Source organism: Tachysurus vachellii, chromosome 7 (assembly GCF_030014155.1).
Source record: "Tachysurus vachellii isolate PV-2020 chromosome 7, HZAU_Pvac_v1, whole genome shotgun sequence".
Classification (NCBI taxonomy): Eukaryota; Metazoa; Chordata; class Actinopteri; order Siluriformes; family Bagridae; genus Tachysurus; species Tachysurus vachellii.
The window spans coordinates 4,851,735-4,876,748 of NC_083466.1; the positions used below are offsets into that span (position 1 = coordinate 4,851,735).

A 25,014-nucleotide genomic window follows, 5' to 3' on the forward strand; every position below is an offset into this window, starting at 1 on the left:
TAATTTCTCACGGTAACGTAAGATATTATCAATATTTACAGGGGCTATTCGTTATTTTTTTTGGCATCTGAATCCAGAATATTGTACCCTTTCATTCACAAGCTCATTGTTGGGCTTTTGACACTGATTAAAGAATATTTTTTGCGAGTGTTAGGGCGCTCACACTGAATTTGCATACTCCTCGGCAAATGTGCGATTTTGTGGAATTATTGCGGAACACTGTGCAATGACCTTGCACTTTTTTTTTTATATGGACACGTTTAATCGTACAAAACTCGCTCCTAAATCGTGATTAAATCGCCATCTGAATGCATGAGTTTTATCACTGAGTCACCATTAGGATTATATTTTCAGACATCCATGAGAAAAATGGTCTGAATAGGGCTAGCATGCTAGCACCATGCATAAACTGTTGAACAGTTATTATAAATTAAACACACCAGCGAAGAAAAAATAATTAATGTTGAATGTCATCTTCATTATTGCCTTGTGTTCCTCTTTATGCTTCCTTCAGGATGCAAACCAACAACGTTGTCAGAGTGAAGTTCAAAGATAGCAAAAAATATATTTTTTCTTCAAAATCTTTTACGTTTCAAACGTTTTTGGAATGTGGTAAGAGGAGAAACTTTAACATTGTTAATATCATTAATACTTTTCCTTCTAAAAATTTTAATAGTATAAAACTAAGTTTATGGTTGTATCTTATGGGGTATAAAAATAACTAACTTCCTGTCATTGCTGGTTTTTGTTAATTTGCACAATGGTTTGTCATCCTTCAGTTTGCAAGAAATTTGATCTTCCTACAATGGATGTGAAAGTCTTTGATGACTCAAAGACAGAGGTTGATGAGGAAGCATTTGAATACCTGCTGACACGACCAGACCTTGGTGTCCTAGAAGTTTTGATCCCAGGCAAAGAATGTTCTGATGGTAAATTGTTTTACATGCTTGTACATTTTTGTGTTTATTTTCAGCAATATTCACCAATTTATTTTTGCATAGACTAATGTGTCTATTGTACTAATTCTCAATAGCTGTATAACATGATATAAAAATAGTATGAACAGATAATCAGACTATAGGTATGGTTTATATTGAAGATTCTTTAAGCTTAAGCTCAGTAGGAGATACCGAAGGCACATCAGAGGCTGACGACACAGCAATTTTGATCAGAAGTCCTCCTAAAAAAAATCAAGCAGAGGAACATCTTGCTCAAGTAAGGATCACCAATCTTGTCTCTGAATTACATCTATATAGAATTACTTAAATATTAAAGATATTTGGAACTATATACAGTTGCCAGTTGTTATTTTCTCATCTTTGCTCAATATTATATCATCCCCTCTTTTAGATGATCGAAAATATCCTATAGACCAGCCCTGGAGGTGAAAAGATTGCAAATGAATACGCTCGCACTACAAGTCTGTCAGATAGCCGAAGACGTGACATGGTGAAAATCTTGGTAGCACATTTGACAAATGAACATGGGTAGGTTGTTTATACAGTACCTTGTAAATTAATGTTTCTGATGTTATGGGTTGTAATTGGTTTATGTTTGTGTGTAGAACAAGGCCTTCCCGAGACTATTTACTGTTACTATTCCCGAGTAATATTTTACTCTTTCAAGTGATATTTGACTCCATTTAGTGTTTTTCCAAATTAACTCTTGTACTATTTTACACAGTATTTTACACTGAGCTATTTGAAATTGACTCTGCTACTTTTTAACTCTATTCAGAGGTACTTTGACTTTACTCTGCAACAATCCCCTTCCCCTCCAGAGTTGTTTATCATCAATTCTAAGTGACCTATAAAGAATTTACTCTATTCAAAGCTATTCTTATGAATTACACCATTCATGTTTACCCATTAAAAGGACATAAAATGAAAAACTTGCTTTTCAGTCTTAAAAGAAAATTGAACAAACTATATTTTCTTATATCACAAATTTTATTTTTCAAGCTTATTTTGAAAAAATAATAATGAAAACAATTATTCTGATATGACAAACAGGATGAATTACATGTAACTATATGGTACAATTATATGGTACTATTATTGTACCATATAGTTACATGTAATTCATCCTGTTTGTCATATCAGAATAATTTTTATAAGAACCCATTTTTTATGTCCTTTTAATGGGTAAACATGAATGGTGTAATTCATAAGAATACAATACTGTTGCAGAGTAAAGTCAAAGTACCTCTGAATAGAGTTAAAAAGTAGCAGAGTCAATTTCAAATAGCTCAGTGTAAAATACTGTGTAAAAATCGTACAAGAGTTAATTTGGAAAAACACTAAATGGAGTCAAATATCACTTGAAAGAGTAAAATATTAACACTACATTGAGCATAATTGACTCTGGTAAAACGACTCTACCAAAAGAGAAACTTTTACTCTTTTTAGAGAGGGACCAAATGTTATATGGAAGAGAGTAAAACTTTCATCAATTTGAGTAAATTTTATTCTTGCAAATTTACTGTGTAATTTGTCGTGTGCAGTGGACAGGCGGCTTTAACTGAGTGAGACGCGGGAAGCTGAGGCCGGGGAAACAGAGCACACGTGGTTGTTGGGGATCTTTGTTTCAGCGGCGGCGGCTCGGATGCTCGTATCTCAAAAAATTTGCTTGTATCTCAAGGCAAAAATTTGGTCGAATCACAGCTCGTATCTCAAAAAATTCGTATGTCAAAGCACTCGTATCTCGAGGTATCACTGTATATCCATCAATCTGTTTACCTGCTGTTTATTGCACACTTTTGCTATTTGCACATTCTATCTGACATTTCAGTTGATTGATTGCTGTTTAGCACAACCCTGCACAATATCTCAGGTAACTGCTTCTATAACACTGTTCATTCCAGTATATCTGCACATGTAATATTGTCTGAACATACAGTACTTACACTGGTTGGCGCTGTTTCTGTTGATTGTCTTTTGTGTATTGTCTTTTGCGTATTGTCTTGTAATTTTTTTGTTTGCACTGTCTTTGTCCCACACTGTTATTGTCTGTCTTGTTTGTCTTGCACTGTTTGCACCAGGTTGCACAGTTGCACTTTAGGTGTCTAGGACTACTTACTGTACTAAGCCCTTAGCTCTGTCTTTGTTTTGTGTGGCACCATGGTCAAATGACAATAAAAGCTTCTTGACTTGACTTGAGAATAACATACATAAAGTCATTCAAACATCAAAATTCCATACCTAGTGACACTCTTATGTCACAATAACATACCTGGGGACACTCTAGGGACACTCTGATGTCAAAATAACATACCTGGGGACACTATATATTCACCCTAAGGTCAAAACTGCATACCTAAGGACACTCTTACGTCAAAATAACATACCTGGTGACACTCTAGGGTCAAAATAACATACCTAGGGAAACTCTAATGTCAAAACACCATACCTGGGGACACTCTAATGTCAAAACACCATACCTGGGGACACTCTAATGTCAAAATACCATACCTAGACACACTGTAATGTCAAAATAGCATACATGGGGACACTATATATATGCACCCTAAGGTCAAAATAACATACCGGGAGACACTCTAGTGACAGTCTAGGGTTGGAATAACATACCTACTGTATGGACAACCTTATGTCAAAATACCATACCTGGGGACACTCTAATGAAAAAATACCATACTTGGGGACACTCTAATGTAAAAATACCATACCTGGGGACAATATATATTCACCAGAAGGTCAAAATAACATACCGGGTGACACTCTGGGGACACTCTAGGGTTGGAATAACATACCTATGGACACCCTTATGTTAACATAACATACCTGGGGACACTCTAATGTAAAAATACCATACCTGGGGACACTCCAGGGTCAGAAAAACACACCTAGGGAAATGCTAATGTCAAAATAACATGCTTAAGAACATTCTAAAGTCAGTATTACAGACCTAGGGACACTTATGTCACAATATCATACCTGGGGACACTCTAGGGTCACTAGGGTTAGACTAATATACCTAGGGACACTCTAATGTCAAAATAACATACCTGAGGACACTATATATTCCCCCTAAGGTCAAAACTGCATACCTAAGGACATTCTAAAGTCGGAATTACATACCGAAGGACACTGTAGGGTCACAACATACCTAGGGAAACTCTAATGTCAAAACACCATACCTGGGGACACTGTAATGTCAAAATACCATACCTAGACACACTGTAATGTCAAAATACCATATATGGGGACACTATATATATGCACCCTAAGGTCAAAATAACATACCGGGTGACACTCTAGGGACACTCTAGGGTTAGAATAACATAACATGTCAAAACTATACCTGGGGACACTCCAATGTCAAAATAACATACCTGGGGACACTCCAATGTCAAAATAACATACCTGGGGACACTCCAATGTCAAAATAACATACCTAAGAACATTCTAAAGTCAGAATTACATACCTAGGGACACTCATATCACAATAACATACCTAAGGACATTTGAAGGTCAGAATAACATATCTAGGGACACTGCTTGATGGTGAAGGGCCCCATACAGGTGAGAGGCCCCACATAGGAGGTGTTGGGCTCCTGTCATGGCATGATGTTTATTTTTTGTCATGACCAGAGGTGTCAAGTAATGAAGTACAAATACTTCGTTACTTTACTTAAGTAAAAATTTTGAGTAACTATACTTTAATGGAGTAATTATTTTTTAGCATACTTTTTACTTCTACTCCTTACATTTTCACGCAATTATCTGTACTTTCTACTCCTTACTTTTTAAAAATAACCTCGTTACTCCTATTTCTTTTCTTTTTTTTTTTTTTTGTTACTCCTACTTCATTTCAGATTGATTTCATTCCGGCTTGTCATCATTCAAAAAACCTATCAAGATAAATCGCGCCATCCGGATAGAGTGAATTTGATTGTGGTTGTATGAGAAGTATAAACATATACCATTCCGTCACCCTATTGGTTTGTACGCAACCCATCGCACCTGCACATGACACAAATCACGTCACACTTTAGTGACCCAACGCTGGACATAGCAGACGGAGCCAAGTACGAAGATGTCCGTGGCAAAGGCTCAAAACTCAAACTCAATGTCTCAACAACCAAGCACCAGCGAGGAAGTTGGTAGAAAGGAAGACCAACCAACCCCAACCCTTATACATCCCTGGCCGTACCTGGAAGAATTGTTTGAAATGATCGGATGGAAAAATAAGTCATTGTGCATGCGCTGTAAGTACCACGAGCTAATGGCTTTCAAAAACTCGCCGTCTAATTTAAAAAAGCATATTGAGGTAAGCTGAAATTTTGTTATCAGTCAATTATTAACAAATTCGACTTTAGCCAAATGTTATCTGAGCTTAAATTATTGCTATATTTCTGTTAATTGTGCAAAGCTATAGTTTTTGTTATTATCAGTCGATTATTGGCAAACTTGGGTACATGCCAACGGTTTGCTTGCTACCAGAAGGCTATGATGCAAACTAGTTTGGTGGCTCAGTGTGAGATTTGAAATTCAACTTTAACCAATTGTTAACTTCTTTTCCACCGTGAAGAAGACCAGCCTTCTTGAAACGACCCAGCAGTTGGATGCTTACCTGGGGTGCCCAGGAGACACAGTAGAGGTACTGAAGTCCCAGCCGTGTGCCAGCTATCTTAATACGACACTCCCTGCCTCAGCAGCCTCTGAAAGACTGTTTAGTGTTGCAGGGCTGATCTTCAGGCCAAGAAGAGCATGCCTTGGCTCAAAGAACGTTGAGAACCAGCTGCTTTTGTGGATGAACAAAGCCTATTAGTAACTCTTTGTCGCATGTTGTTTAAGTCCAATGTGTTTGTTTTAATAAAGGTTATTGATGACATGCCTCTGAAGTTTGACGTTTTGCACCATTACAATACTTATAGCCAACTAGTCATATCTTCTGCTCCATGAAACACAGCTCAGTAGTACACATATATGGCTCTTTAATGTATTTGCATTGTACTAAAATGCGTTCTTTTTCATATATGGGCATATGGGCATATACATGGGCATATACAGTATGCGGCTGAAACAGGTAGCCTAGTGCATCCCAAATTTTTCAACATTATCATATTAATATAACATTATAGTCATTATGACCTTTAGAAATATGTTTTTTAAGGAGGTTTGGTAGTGCAAAATAGGCCCCTGTGGCACAGCCTAAGCTTTTGTTAATGCCATTTTTTCCTTGCATTACTTTTACTTTTATACTTTAAGTAGTTTTGAAACCAGTACTTTTACACTTTTACTTGAGTAAAAAGCTCGAGTTGATACTTCAACTTCTACAGAAGTATTTTTAAACCCTAGTATCTATACTTCTACCTGAGTAATGAATGTGAATACTTTTGACACCACTGGACATGACTCGGCTTGATTTTAGTAAACGTTTAGTAAAACGTGCTAATTGTACCTGCTATTTGGCTTAAAGCTCCCCCTCAGAAGAACTAATTGACTTTAGACAAGTTTATGCCCGTTATCTTTAGGAAAATTAGCATGTATGCTAAACGATTAGCCAAATAAATACCGAACAAATAGCTTTTCCCCAAAACACCTAACTATATAAACGATATTCCTGATCGTATCCCCGCACTTTGTACTTAATAAAACACTTGGTACTTTACTGAAAAAGGAGAAATTTCAATAACTCGCCGTTCCACGGGTCGTAAATCCGGTCTCTGGATCCACGGCATCGAGCAGCATCGCGTCTTCTCCCACAAATTCACTGGTGGTGCGGAGTCGCTGTAGGAATAAAGTGCAGCAATTGTAGCTAATTAGTCTATCTTATCGGATAATCCAATCTTGTGACCTTCACAACCGGAGAAGTATTTTTTTTTTTTTTTGAAAATAAACGTTTAAAAAATTTAAACACAAACAAAGTGTTCACAGTGTCTGTGTCGTGTGACGTCACGGAGTCGTCAGTGAGCGTCACTCCGTCACTAAGTCATACTGCATATGAAAAACATTTAAAAATTAAAAAATTATTTAAAATAATAAAATGAAATTTATATTTAAAAACAGAACTTTTATTTAAAAACTGCATGTTGTGTTTACTTGTGTTATCTTTGACTAATATTTAAATTTGTTTGATGATCTGAAACATTAAAGTGTGACAAGTGTTTCTGACACAGCAGGTGCTTTTGTTTGTCAGAGAAATGACATTTCAGTTTAGTCTGAAGTGGACAGTTGTGTTGTTTAATAGATATAACCAGGTTGGTTATTGAAGGTAAGAACAACTTTGACCCGCTCAACTTGATTGCGGAGCCAAACCTTCTAGAACACACACACACACACACACACACATGCACCCACACACACACATACATAAACACACACATAGAGGGGGTTTCTCTCTCTTTTCTTTTTTTTTCTTTTTTATGTTTTAGTAAATTGTCTAGATGTTTAGCAATATATAAATTGTGCTTTGTCTGATTCATGCAGTTGACATGAGTTAGCTTTATTTGTGTGGAAACAAAGCCACACCCAATAATGACTTATTTACAGATACTCACATTTATGTATATCACTTGCTTATTCAATCATATCTTGTGCTCTCACCAAAACCAAGCCAGCCAATGAGCGGTTAACGCTCAGTTCCAGTCCCGAGCACAGATAAAATTGGAGGGTTGAGTCAGGAAGGGCATCAGACATAAAACCTGTGCCAAATCAAAACATGTGGATCGGACGATCCGCTGTGGTGACCCCGAACATGGAGCAGCCGAAGGACAACAACAACAACTTGCTTATTCAGTCATCATACACAAATCTCTCTTGCTCTCTTCTGCTTGATGAAAAGCTCTTAAGAACACTTGCTAGGGCAAGACCAGATATTTCTTCAATCCGTTCAATAGAAATCTGCCGAATGGAATAATGACTATAATATTGGAATATCATAACAATTATTAACACCAGAGAAATAATAGTATAATATTGTTATAATATTAATTCAAATTTGGTAATTATCATTATATATAAAAGAAATATAACAACATAATAATCAGTGCATGTCTACTTTTCTTTTTTCATCATTTTCCTGCACTCAAGAAGAAGAAGAGGAGGAGGAGAAAGAAGAAAACATCCAATTATTTTAATAAATTGTATATATTTTTTTAACATCAAAAACTCTGTATTAAAATATTAATGACTGTGTTTAATTAATACTATTTAATAATAGTAATAATAATATAAGGGATAGCTTCAGACAGATAAGAAAATAGTCTGTGTGTGATTTTCCACCTGCACAAATTAAAGTAAAATTTTAAAATATTATTTTAGTTAGTTAAAATCACCTCAGTCTGTCGGCGCACACACACACATATATCAAACAGCTGTACTCGGTAATAAAACCATTGAATCCAATCCATCCATTTGTAAAACACTTCCTAATACATTTATAACACTGTGAACAATAATATTAATGCATAATAACTATGCATAATGCATAAAAAAAGTTTGATCAATAACTTAATCAAACTTTTACAGGCCTATATTGAGAGAGCACCGCTAACTGCTTACCTCTCCACAGCTTGGGCTGAACAGGAATGACGTCACCACGCAAGAGATATATAAAACTTTTTCAAAAATGGCGAAAATATGATACAAAACAAAATAATAATGTTTTTGTGGACAAATTAATACTAAGTAAAGAAATAAATATTAACATCTGTCTCACAATGTAGTGTGAGCAAGGATGCAATGAAGCTTAATAAATGCCTTAAAAGGTTTTCATGACAGCAGTGGGATTTGAACCCACACCTCCAGAGAGACTGGAGCCTAAATCCAGCACCTTAGACCACTCGGCCACACTACCAGAGGACACAAGAACATTGTTAGTGAGAAGTCTTCTGCTGTCTACTGTTGTAAACTTTTTCCAGAGAGGACCAGGAGACTTGGATATCCTTGTGCAGTAGTCTTTATTGTAGATACACGATGAAACGAGTCTGCAAGTCAGAGCGTACTGGCACGGGCGCTGCAGTCATCAAGTCTGACTTAAAGTTGTAATACATTGTAAATATACACATTTTAGGGGGCAGTCCAATCAGATAGAGACAAAACACTCGGGTGACAATCAAAGCATGAAAGGATGTAACAGCCCCCACACCAGATCCGGGAATTTCACCCACGCTTAATCCCATTAACATAACAGTCTTTCTCAGACCCCTTCATTATCATAAAAACGAGTTCACCTCTGATGCTTGCCATTCCTTCTTGACTCAGTCCTTGAAACCCATTGCCACCTTAAACAATGGGACAAATGGTGCAAAGAGACAGATGATACCCTGAGTTACCTTGTCCCTTTCCTTTGATATTTATGAGATACAGGAACCACAAGTCTAATGTGAAGTTTGAATTTAACTAGCATTGTAACTTGATTTGGCTTCTACATGATCCACAAAATATGCTAGAACTAAAAGGAAATAAAACAATGACTTAAAATTATTTTCCCACACTACCATAAAAACATTCTGGCATTGAACTTGCTCATGTGATCTAATAAGCATCTGTGTCAAACCAGCACAGAAATATGGCTCAAAGTTGCAAAAGGTGCAAACCCAGTGTGAGCTTATCACACCCACTCTAGCACAGACTCAGGGAACAGTTAAAATGCTTAATCAGTGTCTTGAAAAGTTACTCTGGCAGCAGATTGTAGCCTTAATCCAGAATCTCAGACCACTCAACCACGCTACCTGCATGCAAGCCTGTACCATGCATGCTTCCTAAAGCAAATGCGCTTATGCAGGGTCTAACTCAGCACACCCTTGCAAAACACCTAGACCCAGAGCTAGATTTTCACACCCCACTATAGCATGGACCAGGTAGAACACGTTCAGTGTGCAACAATCAAAGGTGTTGAGGTTAAGAGAAGTCAGTAATGAGGGTAAGATTGGAACCAACGCATGCAAAGGAAAATGGATTACCTGACCATCACCTTAACTTCTCAGCCACCTCCTCAGGTAAAAAAGCTTCCTAAATACGCTATAAAAAGCATAGTGTCTTTAAATGTAGCTCTCCAGCACACTTCATTTACCAAACGGGATTAAAAGTGGTCTTGTCAAGAACACCAAGATCCAAAGCCACAGGGGCTTTGCAAAGTTCATTGGCACTCCCTAGCCTTAGCCTCTTGCTGGTGGAGCTCATGTGAACTAACAAGCATCTGTGTCCTAACAGCATGGAAATATGGCCAAAAGATGCAGACCAAATGCTATCTTATCACACCCCACTCTCGCGTGGAGTCATGGAACAGGTATAAATCTTAATCAGTTACCCTGACAGCAGTGGGATTTAAACCCACACCCCCAAAGAGACGAGAGCCTTCTCTAGAACCTTAGACCACTTGGCCACACTAGCGGCATGTAAGTGCAGAGTCAACAGGGGCCTGTGTACAAAAACTGTACCATGCATGCTTTCTAAACCGTATGCACTTAAGCAGAGAGTCTAAGGCAAACAAATGAAACACCATACTTGAATGGGCTTAAAAACAGTTTTGTCAAGATCTCAAGCCACTAGGGCTTTGCATAGTTCATTGGCACTCCCTAGATGATATATCCTTACACCAAATGTCTCTAAACAAGCCAATTGCCAAAAGCCAGGATCAAACCAGGGACCTTAAGAGCTTCAGTCTAACACTTACCCAACTGAGCTATTTTAGCAATGGTGTGCATGTTAGTGTGATCATGTGAGTTTCTTTGGGTCTGGTAATGCTTTTTTCCTAAGACATACCTTGAAAGCATGGAAATCAGAACCATTGTAAAGCCTTTGAGTTGCCAAGACCCTATAACGCTTTGCAAAGTTCATTGCTGCTCCATAGCCTTAGCCTCTTGTTGGCGGTAGGCTTGCAAAATTCCAGGAATTTTCATGACTGGAAAAACTTTCCATTGGAATTAACTGGCAATGAACAAAATTGCAGGTTAGTCTATAAGAGGCAAATTAAAAGTAGTTGAAAAAAAAATCTTGCAAGATAATCTTGATTAAAACAACCAGATTTACTACAGTTTCAGCTGAATTTCTACCCTGCACATGCATCAGTCCCATGCACACAGCACTTCACCTACTGCAGGGCTATTAAGTCTGAAATGCACTGTACATTACTCCACATAACATAACACAGATAATTTCATGAATCCAGCACACAACTAATATCAAAAAATGTCCATCTTTGTGAGTATTTATCAAAAATATTGATAAAAAATACAGGACAATTAATATTATGAAACATTGTTGTGAAATATCATTACAATGGCTTTCTGATTTAATCTACTTTAAAATATAACGTATTTCTGTAATGCAAAGCTGAATTTTTATAACCTGTTATAATTTAATACATTTTAAATTGTAATAGTATTTCTGTTTTTTCTTTATCTTCAGGCTTAAATGAACACAAGATACTCAATTCAAAAACATAAAACATTTTAATAGTCAAAAAACAGTGTTGTCAAAATGTCTGTCTTAAAAATCTGTACTAATTAATTCCCATAAATTCCCAAATAAATAAATAAATAAATAAATAAATAAATACTGTCCAAACAGAATAATGTTTCTAAGGCATATATTAGTTTATATTTGAGGTGTTAATTCTAGTTGTTACAGACTAAACATAGCTTTATTGTTATTATTGAGTGTGTGTATATATATATATATGTATATATATATATATATATATATATATATATATATATATATATATATATATATATATACGTATATGTGTATATATATACGTATATATATATATATACACATATACGTATATATATGTGTGTGTGTGTGTGTGTGTGTGTTTTAAATATAAATTAGAATTTTAGTATTTTAATTATTTTTTTAATTTTTAAATGTTTTTCATATGCAGTATGACTTAGTGACGTCTCCGTGATGTCACACGACATTGACGATGCGAACACCTTGGAATGTTTGTGTTTACATTTTTGAAATGTTTATTTTCATTAAAAAAATCTTCTCCGTTTGTGAAGTGGATCCAAAGCCTGGATCGAGTGGACTTTATGACCCGTGGAACGGCGAGTTATTGAAATTTTTCCTTTTTCAGTAAAGTAACAAGTGTTTTAGTAAAAAGTAAAAGGGATATGATCAGGAATATCGTTTTGTAGAGTTAGGTGGTTTGGGGAAAATCGATTTGTTTCATCATTTGGCTTATCCTTGAGCATACTTGCTAATCATCCATAAGATATAAATTTGTCTAAAGTCAGTTAGTTCTTCTTTTCATTAAGTTATTTATTTCCACTATAACACTTGTGTTCCTGATATTATTGCATTTAATGAGGCCTCGTTGTATTTATTCTTACAATAGATTCCAGATGTGGTCAAGCTACAATTTTTTGACTAAAACTAGACTAAAATTAAAAGACTTTTAGTCGACTAAAACTTGACTAAGATACCTTGAGTTTTCTTTTGACTAAAACTAGACTAAAATGACGAGACTTTTAGTCGACTAAAACTTGACTAACAAAAAAAGATATGTGAATGACTAAATATGACTAAAACTAACAAGGACATTTGGCACAAGACTAAGACTAAGACTAAATTAAAAATAGGTGACGAAATTAACACTACTCCTATGTGGGGCCTTTCACCTGTATGGGGCCCTTCACCATCAAGGAGTGTCTCTAGGTATTTTATCATGACCTTAAAGTTTGTCTAGAGTGACACCAGGTATGTTATTATGACCTTAGAGTGAACATATAGTGTCCCCATTTATGTTATTTTGACATTAGAGTGTCCCTAGATATGTAGACTCTAAGGCCAACGTAACACCTTGTGGCAATAGAGCTTAGAGAGTCCCTTGGTATGTAATGCTGACCTTAGAGTCTCCCTAGGTATGTTATTCTGACCTTAGAGAGTCCCTAGGTATGCAATTCTAACCTTCTGACCCTGGGTATGTAATTCTGACCTTAAGAGTGTGTCTAATGTGTCCCCAGGTATGTTATTCTGACCTTAGAGAGTCCCTAGGTATGCAATAATGACCTTATAGTGTGCCTAATGTGTCCCCAAGAATGTTATTCTGACCTTAGAGTGTCCATGGGTATGTAATTCTGACCTTAGAGTGCATCTAATGTGTCCCCAGGTATGTTATTCTGAACTTAATGTGACCCTAGTGTGTCCCCTGGTATGTTATATTGACAAATTGTGTGTCCCTATGTATGTAATTCTGACTTTAGGATGTCCTTAGGAATGTTATTTTGACGTTAAGAGTGTCCCAAGGTATGTAATTTTGACCTCAGAGTCTCCCTAGGTATGTTATTCTGATCATAGACTGCATATAGAGTGTCCCTAGGTATGTTATTCTGACCATGTTATTTTGACATTCGTGTGTCCCTATGTAATTCTGACCTTAGGGTGGCCGAGGTATTTTATTCTGACTTTAGAGTGTCCCTACACTGTCCCTAATTATGTTATTCTGACCTTAGAGTGACCCTAGAGCATAGGTCACTAACAGGCGGACCGCGGTCCAGGTCCGGACCCAGAAGCTGTCCAATCCGGACCCGGACCTACAGCCAAAACAAAAGGTTATGATTTAAAACTTGACGAAGCGCTTCTATTTTAACCAGTGCACCTTTTGCAGTCTTTACGGTAAAGGTAATGGAAACGCACAGACCAATCAAGTCTGTGCCTTCCTGAAGTAAACACTGCGACTCAACAGTGCAAGACAGATGAGAGAGAATTAGAGTAAAGTTACACATGAAAGAAAGATAGCGATACATGTAGAAAACAAAGGGAGAGAAACAGACGAGTGAGACGGAGAAAGGGAGAGAAACAGATGAGTGAGACGGAGAAAGGGAGAGAAACAGACGAGTGAGATGGACAAAGGGAGAAAAACAGACGAGTGAGACAGAGAATGGGAGAAAAACAGACGAGTGAGACGGAGAAAGGGAGAAAAACAGATGAGTGAGACAGAGAAAGGGAGAAAAACAGACGAGTGAGACGGAGAAAGGGAGAAAAACAGACGAGTGAGACGGAGAAAGGGAGAGAAACAGACGAGTGAGACGGAGACTGATTTCTGTTCACACTTCACACTAAACCAGTGTGTCTCATATTAAAAGTGGCAATGTGAAATGCCATTATGAGACAAAACATAAAGGTTTTGAACCAACATATCCACTCTAATCTGAAGACAGTGTCCCTGAGACAGCTTTCCCAGGTCTGAGCCATCCTGACCATGTTTGGCTAATACAACTGCGAGGCACCTTTCTCTACAATGAACATAATCCAAACTAAATATGGTTCCAGGGTCACTAATGAGCACCTCCACATGTGTATGAGAACGGCCCTGACTCCATTCAAGCCCAGGTTTAACATCCTGCCAAGCCAAGCTAGAGCTCAGTTCTGTCACTGAGATATAAAAGGGAAAGTTAAGCACTTTATTTAAATATACACAATTTTTATTTTCTCTTATTTTGAAATGTAGCCCTACTTTATTTATTTAATAAGAGAACTTTATACATATCTACAATCATACATATGTTCAGTTCTATGTTACCTGACAATAAATATTGTCAAAATGTTTTTGACTTGTACTGAATTTATTTGATTTGACAGTCAGGTATTGATGACTTGCAGATGTTGACACAACTACTAGGTTACTTAAATATATATCACACTAACTAGTTAGACATTATGATCTTCTGGACCTTTGTTTCAAGAAATTTTCTCTTACTGGACCTCTTTAAATTTTAGTTGAATACCTCTTCCCTAGAGTATCCCTAGGTATGTAATTCTGACCTTATATTGTCTGAAGGTATGTTATTCTAAAATTCGAGTGTCCCTGGGTATGTAATTCTGACTTTAGGATGTCCTTAGGTATGTTATTCTGACCTTAGAGTGAGCCTAGTGTGTCCCCAGGTATGTTTTGTTATTCTGACCTTAGAGTGTCCCTAGGTACGTTATTCTGATCTTATATTGTCCCTAGGTATGTTATTTTGACCCTACAGTGTTTCTAATTATGTTATTCTGACCTTAGGGTGAACATATAGTGTCCCCAGGTATGTAGTTCTTACCTTAGAGTGTCCTTAGGTATGTAATTCTGATTGTGCATAGAGTGTCACTAGGTATATTATTTTGACATTAGAGTGTCCTTAAGTATGTAATTCTAACCTTAGAGTGTGCCTAGTGTGTCCCCAGGTATGTTATTCTCACCTTCATTTGTCCCTAGTTGTGTATTTCTGTCATTAAAGTGTCCCTAGGTATGCTATTTAAGGAAGAAACCTTGAGAGGAACCAGACTCAAAGGGAAACCCATCCTCATATGGGTGACACAGGAGGGTGTGATTATAAATATACAGTCCGAAAAATGTTGTATTGATGAGGAGATTGTTGTCCTCAAAGACCACATGGAGTTGGCATCTCCTCTTTAGTATAGCAGAGTCGAACTGGAGCTGGTAAATCTTTAGATGTCTCAGGATCCTCACAGAGTCAGCCTCATCTCAGAGGAGCTCCAAAATCTTCATGGCACGGAAGACGATCGGAGCTGGTACAATTTCTGGATGCCTCGGGATGGGTATAAAGAGAGAAGCAGTGGAGAGGAATTAACGTAGCTGCTGTTCATAATATTTGCCAGCATTAGATAATGTGAATTTGGTCAGATGTATTAGAGCACAAGATTTTGGAAAGTATTTTGTGTATGCCTGACTAAAGAGATACGTTTTTAATCTACATTTAAACTGGGAAAGTGTGTCTGAGCCCCAAACACTATTAGAAAGACTATTCCAAAGTTTTGGAGCTAAATACGAAAATGCTCTACTGCCTTTAGTAGACTTAGATATTCTGGGAACTACCAGAAGTCCTGCGTTTTGTGATCTCAGAGAGCACGAAGGATTGTAATGTGTTAGAAGACTAGTTAGATACACGCGAGCTAAACCATTAAGAGATTTGTACTTAAGTAGCAGCTGTTTGTAAGCAATTCTAAACATATCAGGTAGCCAGTGTAAAGATGATAAAATTGGGGTTATATAATCATATTTTCTTGTCCTGGTAAGAACTCTGGCAGCAGCATTTTGGACTAACTGTAGCCATTTAATAAAGAAGCAGGACAACCACCTAGTAATGCATTACAATAGTTCAGTCTAGAGGTCATGAATGCATGAACTAGCTTCTCAGCATCAGATAAGGATAGGATGTATCTTAGCTTGCCGATATTTCTAAGGTGGAAGAAGACCGTAGAAAGAAATCATTTTTGTATGGGCGATATGATTTTCAAAAGACAAGTTGCTATTACAGTCAAACTAATCCCATGCCTTCTAATAATGTTCCCTAAGGGAAGCATGTACTGTATATCAAGAAAACTTGGAAGATAATAATATTTTAATAATATTATAATATTTAATTATAATAATATTTAGAAGAGGCTCACCAGCTTTATGTAACACTTCTTTCAGTAATTTAGTTGGAATGGGATCTAGTGAACAAGTTGTTGATTTAGCTGTAGTAATAATTTTATCTAACGCTTAGTGAGATTGGGTCACGAGATGCTCTCATGTCTATAGCTGGACATGTATATAACTGTCCCTATACGCAATTCTAAAAACCTCTAATTTAGTTACAGTACGAGTTACGGGTTGCTCTCTTGAGGGTGTGAATATGACTATTGGTGCAGGTGATTTGTCTCTAAACTTTAATCTGTGTCTAATGTGCTAGTGAAGATAGTGCCTATGTTGGACAAAGGTTTTGTTGCCAGAGGAATAAGGCTTTTATTATCATGCAATAACAGTCAGTCAATATACCATTCAGGAATGTAGGTTGCCAATACATTCCTACACGTCATCCCAACATCTGTTTCATATCTACGGCCCCCCTGACTATACAATCTGTGGGACCACTCTTCCTAGGTTTAGGATACGTTACCATATATGGTTACATTCCGATGCACATACATTGGACACACTAAGCTACAATATACCATACATGTCGACCATATCACCCACATTCCTGTGCGTGCAGTCACCTAGCCAATTTCCATTCTGATATTGTTTCTACATATCACAATGAATAAAATTCTTCTACATTCCCCCCTGTGGGACTTTTAAGTCCCATTTCAATTATTCTTACCTAGAGTGCAGATCCATACTTCAGTCTTTTTACACTATCTAGTGATTAAATTAAATCACTGAATGTTTATCAATAACTTCACTATGCATCCGCACTCTAGTGGAGAGTCAGCCAAACCTCTCCTTCCACACGAGACAAGGAAGGAGTAAAAGACTCGTCATCCATAGCGTTTAAAAGATATTATACTATTCACTACACAGTGGTATCTCATTAGCACTTCCCTATAATTGTTTTTGCTATGCAACTCACATTAAACAGAAATTGGAACATGCATAATACAACATAAAACAGAAATCAGCATCAAATTGAATGTCCTTGCAGTATAACTGTCTTCGACCCAGATACTTTGCGCATCGTAGAGGGCCGCCTTTTGGGGAGAGGTCAGGCTAGTACTTTCACCCAAGGCATGGCTCATCCATAATCCTCTCCTTCGTCCTCATCAGAGGTGCTTGATTCCTCTTCCGAGGGTTGTAGTCATGCAGTCATGCAAACAAATGTCTCCAAGAGTGTTTCCTTGTCCTGCCATCTTAATAATTCCATTTGTTGAACTTTGACTTTATTATGACTAGTGACTTTAATATAGGAATCACACAACAGAACAACAGTCCTCCCATTACTATTGAAATTCCCCAAAACATTTATAATTTAGTGAACCATGCTCCCCAGTTTCCCAAACTCAGATCTAACCGGCCCCATATTTTCTTTTCTCTCCCAGCATGTATTGTGGTTTCCAGTCTTAAGTCTTTCAACTTATGCATAGCTTTAGTAAATGCACCATCAGGAGCTGTATTATTAGGGATATAAGTACAGCACTGGTCCCCAAACAATACACATACCCCTCCTTTATCAGCTAATAACCATTCAAAAGCCTGTCTATTTTGCCATGTCATTGAACTTGTTGCATCTAACTCTTCACCTTGTGCAGTTAAAGCGTCATCTGTATAATTAATCAACCTTTGTTGATTATAGTAAATATGATTGATCCAATCACTATTTTATTTGGTGTAATCCAGATAAATATTGCTTCAAATCCTGATTTAACTTCCCACTCTTTGAATTTGTATGGAATAACCCTGGGTTAAGCAATTGTATTTGTCTGCTTTAGTGTTGTTGATATCCATCAAGGCCTTCTTACCAACAAATACAGACCAATACAATGATCATCTACCTTTCATGTACTGCTATCCATCAAGGCCCTCTTAACAGCACAGTAGATGCTCATAGGCGCTCACTCATACTTGTCTGTTTTCCATCAAGGCCCTCTTAGCAGCAAATACAGACCATGCAATGTTCATCTACTAGCTACCTTTATTGTACTGCTATCCATCAAGGCCCACTTAACAGCACAGCAGTCTAGTGCATGAATGTATGATCTCTGGAAACAAAACCCTTGCGATGTTCTCTTTCACCGGAGGGGTCTTTCTTAAGTGTCCTTACCACCATGGACCAACCTCAGCAAACAACACAAACTAAGTATTTAAGCAAAAGCTGCTTACCTTAGTAGGTGGCCACCTGTTTGTGCTGCCCACCAAGAAAACCCCACGGTGATCAGCCATGCCCTTGCCCCTTTCCTTTCATGTCGGGGTCACCAAATGTTGGAGGAATCACACAAAGACTTGGGTTTTGTTGCCAGAAGAATAAGGCTTTTATTATCATGCAATAACAGCCTGAGCCGGTCTGCAGAGCGACTCCCGATCTAACTCATCGCAGTCAATATATAGGTTCCTACACCTCTTCCCAACATCTGTTTCATATCTACGGCTCACTGACTATACAATCTGTGGGACCACTTTTCCTATGTCTAGGATACGTTACCATATATGGTTACATTCTGATGCACATACATTGGACATACTAAGCTACAATATACCATACTGTACATGTCGACCAGATCACCCACATTTCTGTGCGCACACACAGACACCTAGCTAATTCCGTTTCTGATGTTGTTTCTACATATCACGATGAATAAAATTCTTCTACACTAGACTTAGACAATAAAATGCTCTTCATCTGCAGTGTAATTACTCCAGTCAGAACAGAGAGGCTCATGAGTCCACTGGCATTGTGGAGTTCTGCTATGAGGATTGAGATGAGCCTCGTCTTTAGTGCACTTACCATGAGGGGAGAAATCTTTTTATTGTAAAAATGATCAAAAGATCATTCAATTTCAGCCAATATCTAATATTGCACATGACTTCAAGCAAAGCTGGCATATGAAGTTCTTAAATTTGCCACAGGATGCATGAACATGAGATCGAATGGCACGCTACACTTCGGGGTTATGGACAGCAGAGATGGTTCTGGCCATGTACACGGTGAAATTATTGGCATTCCCATTAGGGAAAAAGACATGTATACTGATGCATTGAATTACACTGAAAAGTGTTTTAAAAGCGAGATAGTACGGCAATGTATAAGACCACCTGTGTTCATACTGGTAATTGAACCAAACAGTAAAGAAGAACACTATGTGGTTAAATTTGATGTAAAACCATCAGTAAGCTTAATGAGAGGCATTGTGTTCTCTGCCTACTTACAAAAATTCAAAGAGGACTCCAATAAAACTGTTCCTGAAAAAGAAACAATATATTGCAGAGTTGGTGCTGAAACAAAACCAGCTAATGATATTCATACATTTTACCAAGAAGTTGGTAGCAGAGATGCACAAAGAGAGGCAGCCGAGAAATCACATAGTGTCACATGTCCAGAACTGTTAAGATCTTGAAAGAAAACTCATCATGCTAATAACAGATGGGAATGTATATTATTTCACTGTATTGGTGTGTTTGTTACATTATAAATAGTTGCAGGAATTCGTAGTTCAATTATTAGATGAAAAAACCCAGGTGTAATTTATTTGTTGTTATCCCATGATGCTCCAAGTGTACTACGTAAGACCGGAAGTGAAAAAGAGAGAGAGAGAAAACAATCAATAAAGCGTGAAGGACTGCACATGTGATGCCGATGGCCGCAGATGGCGTGTGTCTGAAAAAATAGTTAAAACAAGTGATTAGAGACGCGTTTCAGCAAGCTTTGAAAACTGTTACTTGCTCCAGTGGACCGCAGAGAAGGTCCTGGACAACCCGTGCTGTGAGAGAGTGATTTAAACTGTGTCTTAGCTAAGGAAGCTTTTGAGAATGTGAGAATTGGAATGTCTCTTTTGCCATAGAGTTAACAGGAAATTTAAGGGGTTCTATATCAAATAGTTACTTCCTTATTATAACAAGCCTGGTGGTGAAAGGGTTACACATACTTGTTACAACAAGTTTTCAGAGCGAGATCTTCAGCACATTTTTTTGTGGAACATGAACTTATTCTGCGTGTTTGAATTTGACCCAGAATACATTGTTTCTGGATTATGCCATGAATATGATAAACACCATAAAGTGAACCTTCACTTCATGCAAAACTACAAAGTTCCAAGTGACAAGAACATCAAAGAATGTGAGTCATCTACATTTGTTTGATCAAACAAGTTGGATATTTTGTAATGGACAAAATGATTTCTGTGGGAATGAGACTCCTTGTGATGAAATTACTGTACATGGTGTAAAAAAGGAGGACTTTCCTAAAAGATTGTGTATCATTGATATGCAAGGATATCTTACCCCATAGATCTACCTTGTGATCTTCCTTCTCACATCCCCTGTTGAGAAAACTATAATGAAAACATTCCAAGAGTTTTTCACTGACATGCAAGGTCATGAAGATATTATATGCATCTCCGAATCAGAAGGGAACTTTCAGAACTGGGAAGAATTTGCTCTTGCATTCTGTGACAATAAAACTGTAAACCGATCAAATGTAGTAGGTTTGAAAAGGAGTCAACTCAACACAACTGTCAAGCAAATCCAAAGCCCCAGAACTCATGCAAAAAAGCTCTTACTTGTGTTTGCCAAAGCAAACTGCTTTCTTCAGCCACGTGATGAGGAAACAATGTGTAAATAACCATAAGTATATTGTTACAAGAAAGGTGATTGTCTCTTATTTAAAAAAAAATTGTATTGCAATGGTTGACTTCCGGTCTTAAGCTACGCGCTTCTGTTTATGTTTGAGAGGTGCACATGCCCTGGCTAGCGCAGTTTAAAGTATAGCTTGGTATCACAAATACGGCAATAACTTCGACCTGGAGCCATGGTAAATGTCTAATTCATACTTGCAGCCCCTCAGAAGAGGCAAAAGGAATGTTAAATAAGGTGAGATATGAGCAAAATTCTGAAGAACTCTATTAAATGGAGTTCAGATCAACTGCCTGTCAAATGCATCAACATATTCCATCATGCTGGCAGTGGAGGGAGTACAGTGGCAAGACAGGTTCTGTGGAACCACAGAGAGGAGCTGAGGTGTGCAGTTGTGAAACCATCAAACTCTGTTAGCACAGTTTTAATACATGCTCTGATGCTCCGGGAGTATGAAGAAAAAGATCCACAGGAATGTCTCTCTGTTCTCTTTCTTGTTGAAGATTGTGATAATGAGTATTTAGAAGAGTTAAAACATGAATTAGAAACAGCTATTAACACAAACAAAATTGCCCATGGAATGCCATGCTTCATTCTCCTTCGTTGTAAACAATCCCCCGATTCAGAGAAAATTGTCTAAAGTGTCGCCTTTACTGAGTGTCTCTGTGACAAGCTTTCACAAAAGGAAAAAAAAATAATTTGCAAAAAAACAAGATGTGCTTAAGGAACAGGTCAAGACAGAGTACATTCTGACATTTGTCTTAATGTGTAATGAATTTGAATGTGAATATGTGAATCAATTTGTACAGCATGTATTACAGGATATTAATCATGCATATGTTGATACAGTATGTAGCTCAACACCTACGTGGAGAACTCTTTCATTTCTCAGTCACATTGTGAACGCTACCTTCATATCCAGCTCTCTCTGCATGGGGGAAGATTTCGACAACACATATTTGAGCAATCTCTGAGTGAGCAGGTTAAATTGGTCTTCATACATTTGAGAGCTGAAACAACCCACATTAACTCTATCAAAATCATCCACCAATTGGTAGCAAAGAAAATTCTCCATCAGCTTTTGGGAGACAAACAACAAAGTGATCTTGCACTTGAGCTTCTCAGCAAAGATGTGCTCTTTATTTACAGATTTGGATGTGTAGAGTATAGGAAGTTTCTTTGTGAGCTCTTCATAAGGTGCTACAAAATCTGCAGAGGTGATAAATCAGACACCTTTTTCTCACCCCTCATTGAGCATGTAAGACAAAATGTAAAGGCAGAAAATTTTACTAAGCTTCTGCATGAAGCCTACAAAAGGTTTAAAATGGATGCATTTTTTTGCTCAACAACTAGCTCGTCGAACAATTTGATGAGGCAGAACAGTGGGCAGAAACTGTAGCAAATAAAATGCCTAATAACATTTACATCATTTGGCAGACACCCTTATCCAGAGTGACTTACATTATCTAATTTTTTTATACAGCTGAGCAATTGAGGGTTAAGGTCCTTGCTCAGGGGCCCAACAGTGGCAGCGTGGTGGACCTGGGATCGAACTCACAACCTTCTGATTGTTAGCCCAACACCTTAACCACTAGGCTACCACATGCCTAGGTCTCCTACATTCACATGCCTAATAACTCCTACATTCTTGACACCAAAAATCAGGTGTACAAAAGATTGTGTTCAAAACAAAAAGCAGTGAATTGGAAATGACTCACCAGAAAACACCAGAGTGCACAGCAGATGCCATTGAAACAGCAGTTAAATCCATTGACTGTTTCGAAATATGTCAGAGGGTAGCTGTTAAAGAAACTGAGACCATGAACAAGTCAGGATTCTTTGGAGTTATAGAAGTGGGGTGTAGATTGTTAGAGCTAATTTCTTCAGTTGATATGTTCTCGAGTAAACACGATGGTCAATTACAGAAGTACCTGTGTGCGCACCACATTCCTAAGGAGGTTAAAGGACCATGGGAACCCTTTCACTACAAACTCCAAAACCTTAAGCTCATAATGAAAAACGCTTTGGAGTGGATATCAGAAGAACTGAGTTATTTCCAAACAAACCTATATACAGATGAGGACGAAACCTCTAAGCCCTCAGAGTTGACAATACTTCGCCCCAAACACTGGCTGGTTGCCATGTCCTCTGTTTATGACACGTTCTTCTGTGAGGTCTCACTCAGAAAAATAATGTCCAAACTTTAGAGAAAATAATTTCACTGTATAAAAAGGGTGCTAAAATGGATCATGTGGATCGTGCCAACTACACAGCATCACATTTTGCCTTAAGTGCAATCTCTCACCTAAGCTGGCTGTCCTCAAAGATGAGCAGAAGCTCAGCCATTCATTTGTTCAAGAGAAATCAAAATTCCCATCGAATGCTCTGCTTCTGTGCACACTCCTTTTTTGTCCAGAAACATTTGACAGTGACCAAGAAAAAGAGGACAAATATAAAACAATTTGTACTGCAGTCATAAAGCTTCAACAAAACTACAAGAACAAAATGAAGGATATACCTGTCAGACGGAGGCGGATTTACACCCACTTCTACCTGGGATAAGGATCTGGCTATGAGAAATTTGTCCACAAGTATAAAATTGAAACAATCAAACAATTTTCCTCTGTTTCATAAAAGCGTCAAAAATGGATTGAAGGGGAAATGTGGAAAACACCAGAAATTGTGCAAGAGCTTAAGCGTGTAAACAGCTAGACAGAAGATGGAAGTGTATATCTTGAGGGCCCTAAAACGGAAAGGATTTCCATTCATCCACGTAATGAAAGTTCAGTGCCTGGAAATAAAAACGTCACCTTCTATCTAGGCTTCACATTCAGGGGACCTGTTGCATGTGACATACCTATTAGAAAATCGGCAAAAGTATCTCTTAAAAAAAAAGTCTTCTTACTGCCCTGACAAAATAGCAGATGGGCTAATTGAACCTGAAATGATTAACAGTTGTTTAGGTGTTTTGAATTTACTGATATAAATTGACCCCCTGAAAGCCCCACCCACTTCCTTCCATCTTAGTTAGGTGTTCTTGTCTCAAGTCAGTTTTCATGACTGAAATGTCCAGGAGATGGGGTCCTTGTTTTCTGTTACAGAATATAGAGAACATTAACCTGAAATAAAAATCAATTTGTTTCACATAGTGAACATTCAACATGTGAAGTTACCATTAGATTTATGAGAAATGTCATATTTTTAGCCACCAAACATTCCTGACAAAGAAAAAAGAACTAACTTTTTTTTTTATAGAAAAATGATTTCACAGGCCTTGACCTACATGTCAAATAGTAATGACCTACATGTCAAAAATTATTACAGTTGTAATTAAAATTGTACGGTGACTGTTGAACCTTTTGCCCTTTTGTACTGGACAGATGTTCAGACAGTTTGAGCAGCATATTAAAATCATTCTTCCTCTTTAAGGTTGACAGGTGTGTATTTAGTGTGATTATTCTTTTCTATAATTAGCAAAACCTGGGTTTTTATCATATTGTTTTTTTTCTGTCAGATTAATCTATTACTGCATGAATGAATGCATTATCTTTTCTTGTTGAATAAACTTGACAAAGACAGCTTTTGTTTTGTGGATTTTTAACATATTTTTTTGAATTTTAATAAATTTAAGGAATATTTGCTTACAATTGTTTAATTTTAATTATTTTAACAACTACTTTGTTAGTTATTTTTCTCTGACTTCATAATTATCATTATCATGATTAAAACTACATAATATTAATTACCATTTAACATTAATATATCGCCCCCTGGGGGCACGGTGGCTTAGTGGTTAGCACGTTCGCCTCACACCTCCAGGGTTGGGGGTTCGATTCCCGCCTCCACCTTGTGTGTGTGGAGTTTGCATGTTCTCCCCATGCCTCGGGGGTTTCCTCCGGGTACTCCGGTTTCCTCCCCCGGTCAAAAGACATGCATGGTAGGTTGATTAGCATCTCTGGAAAATTGTCCGTAGTGTGTGATTGCGTGAGT

The 25,014-nt window shown here is 37.5% G+C and overlaps 1 non-coding gene and 2 pseudogenes across 1 annotated transcript; 2 read left to right on the forward strand and 1 right to left on the reverse strand.

Moving 5' to 3' along the window:
* Positions 1–8,738: 8,738 nt before the first annotated feature.
* On the reverse strand, positions 8,739–8,820 carry trnal-uag (transfer RNA leucine (anticodon UAG)). Its single transcript has one exon. It is a non-coding gene; the product is annotated as a tRNA-Leu (tRNA).
* Positions 8,821–19,323: 10,503 nt separating this feature from the next.
* LOC132848100 (sterile alpha motif domain-containing protein 9-like) lies at positions 19,324–21,013 on the forward strand (annotated as a pseudogene).
* A 119-nt stretch (positions 21,014–21,132) lies between these two features.
* LOC132848102 (sterile alpha motif domain-containing protein 9-like) lies at positions 21,133–23,231 on the forward strand (annotated as a pseudogene).
* The last annotated feature ends 1,783 nt before the right edge of the window (positions 23,232–25,014 follow it).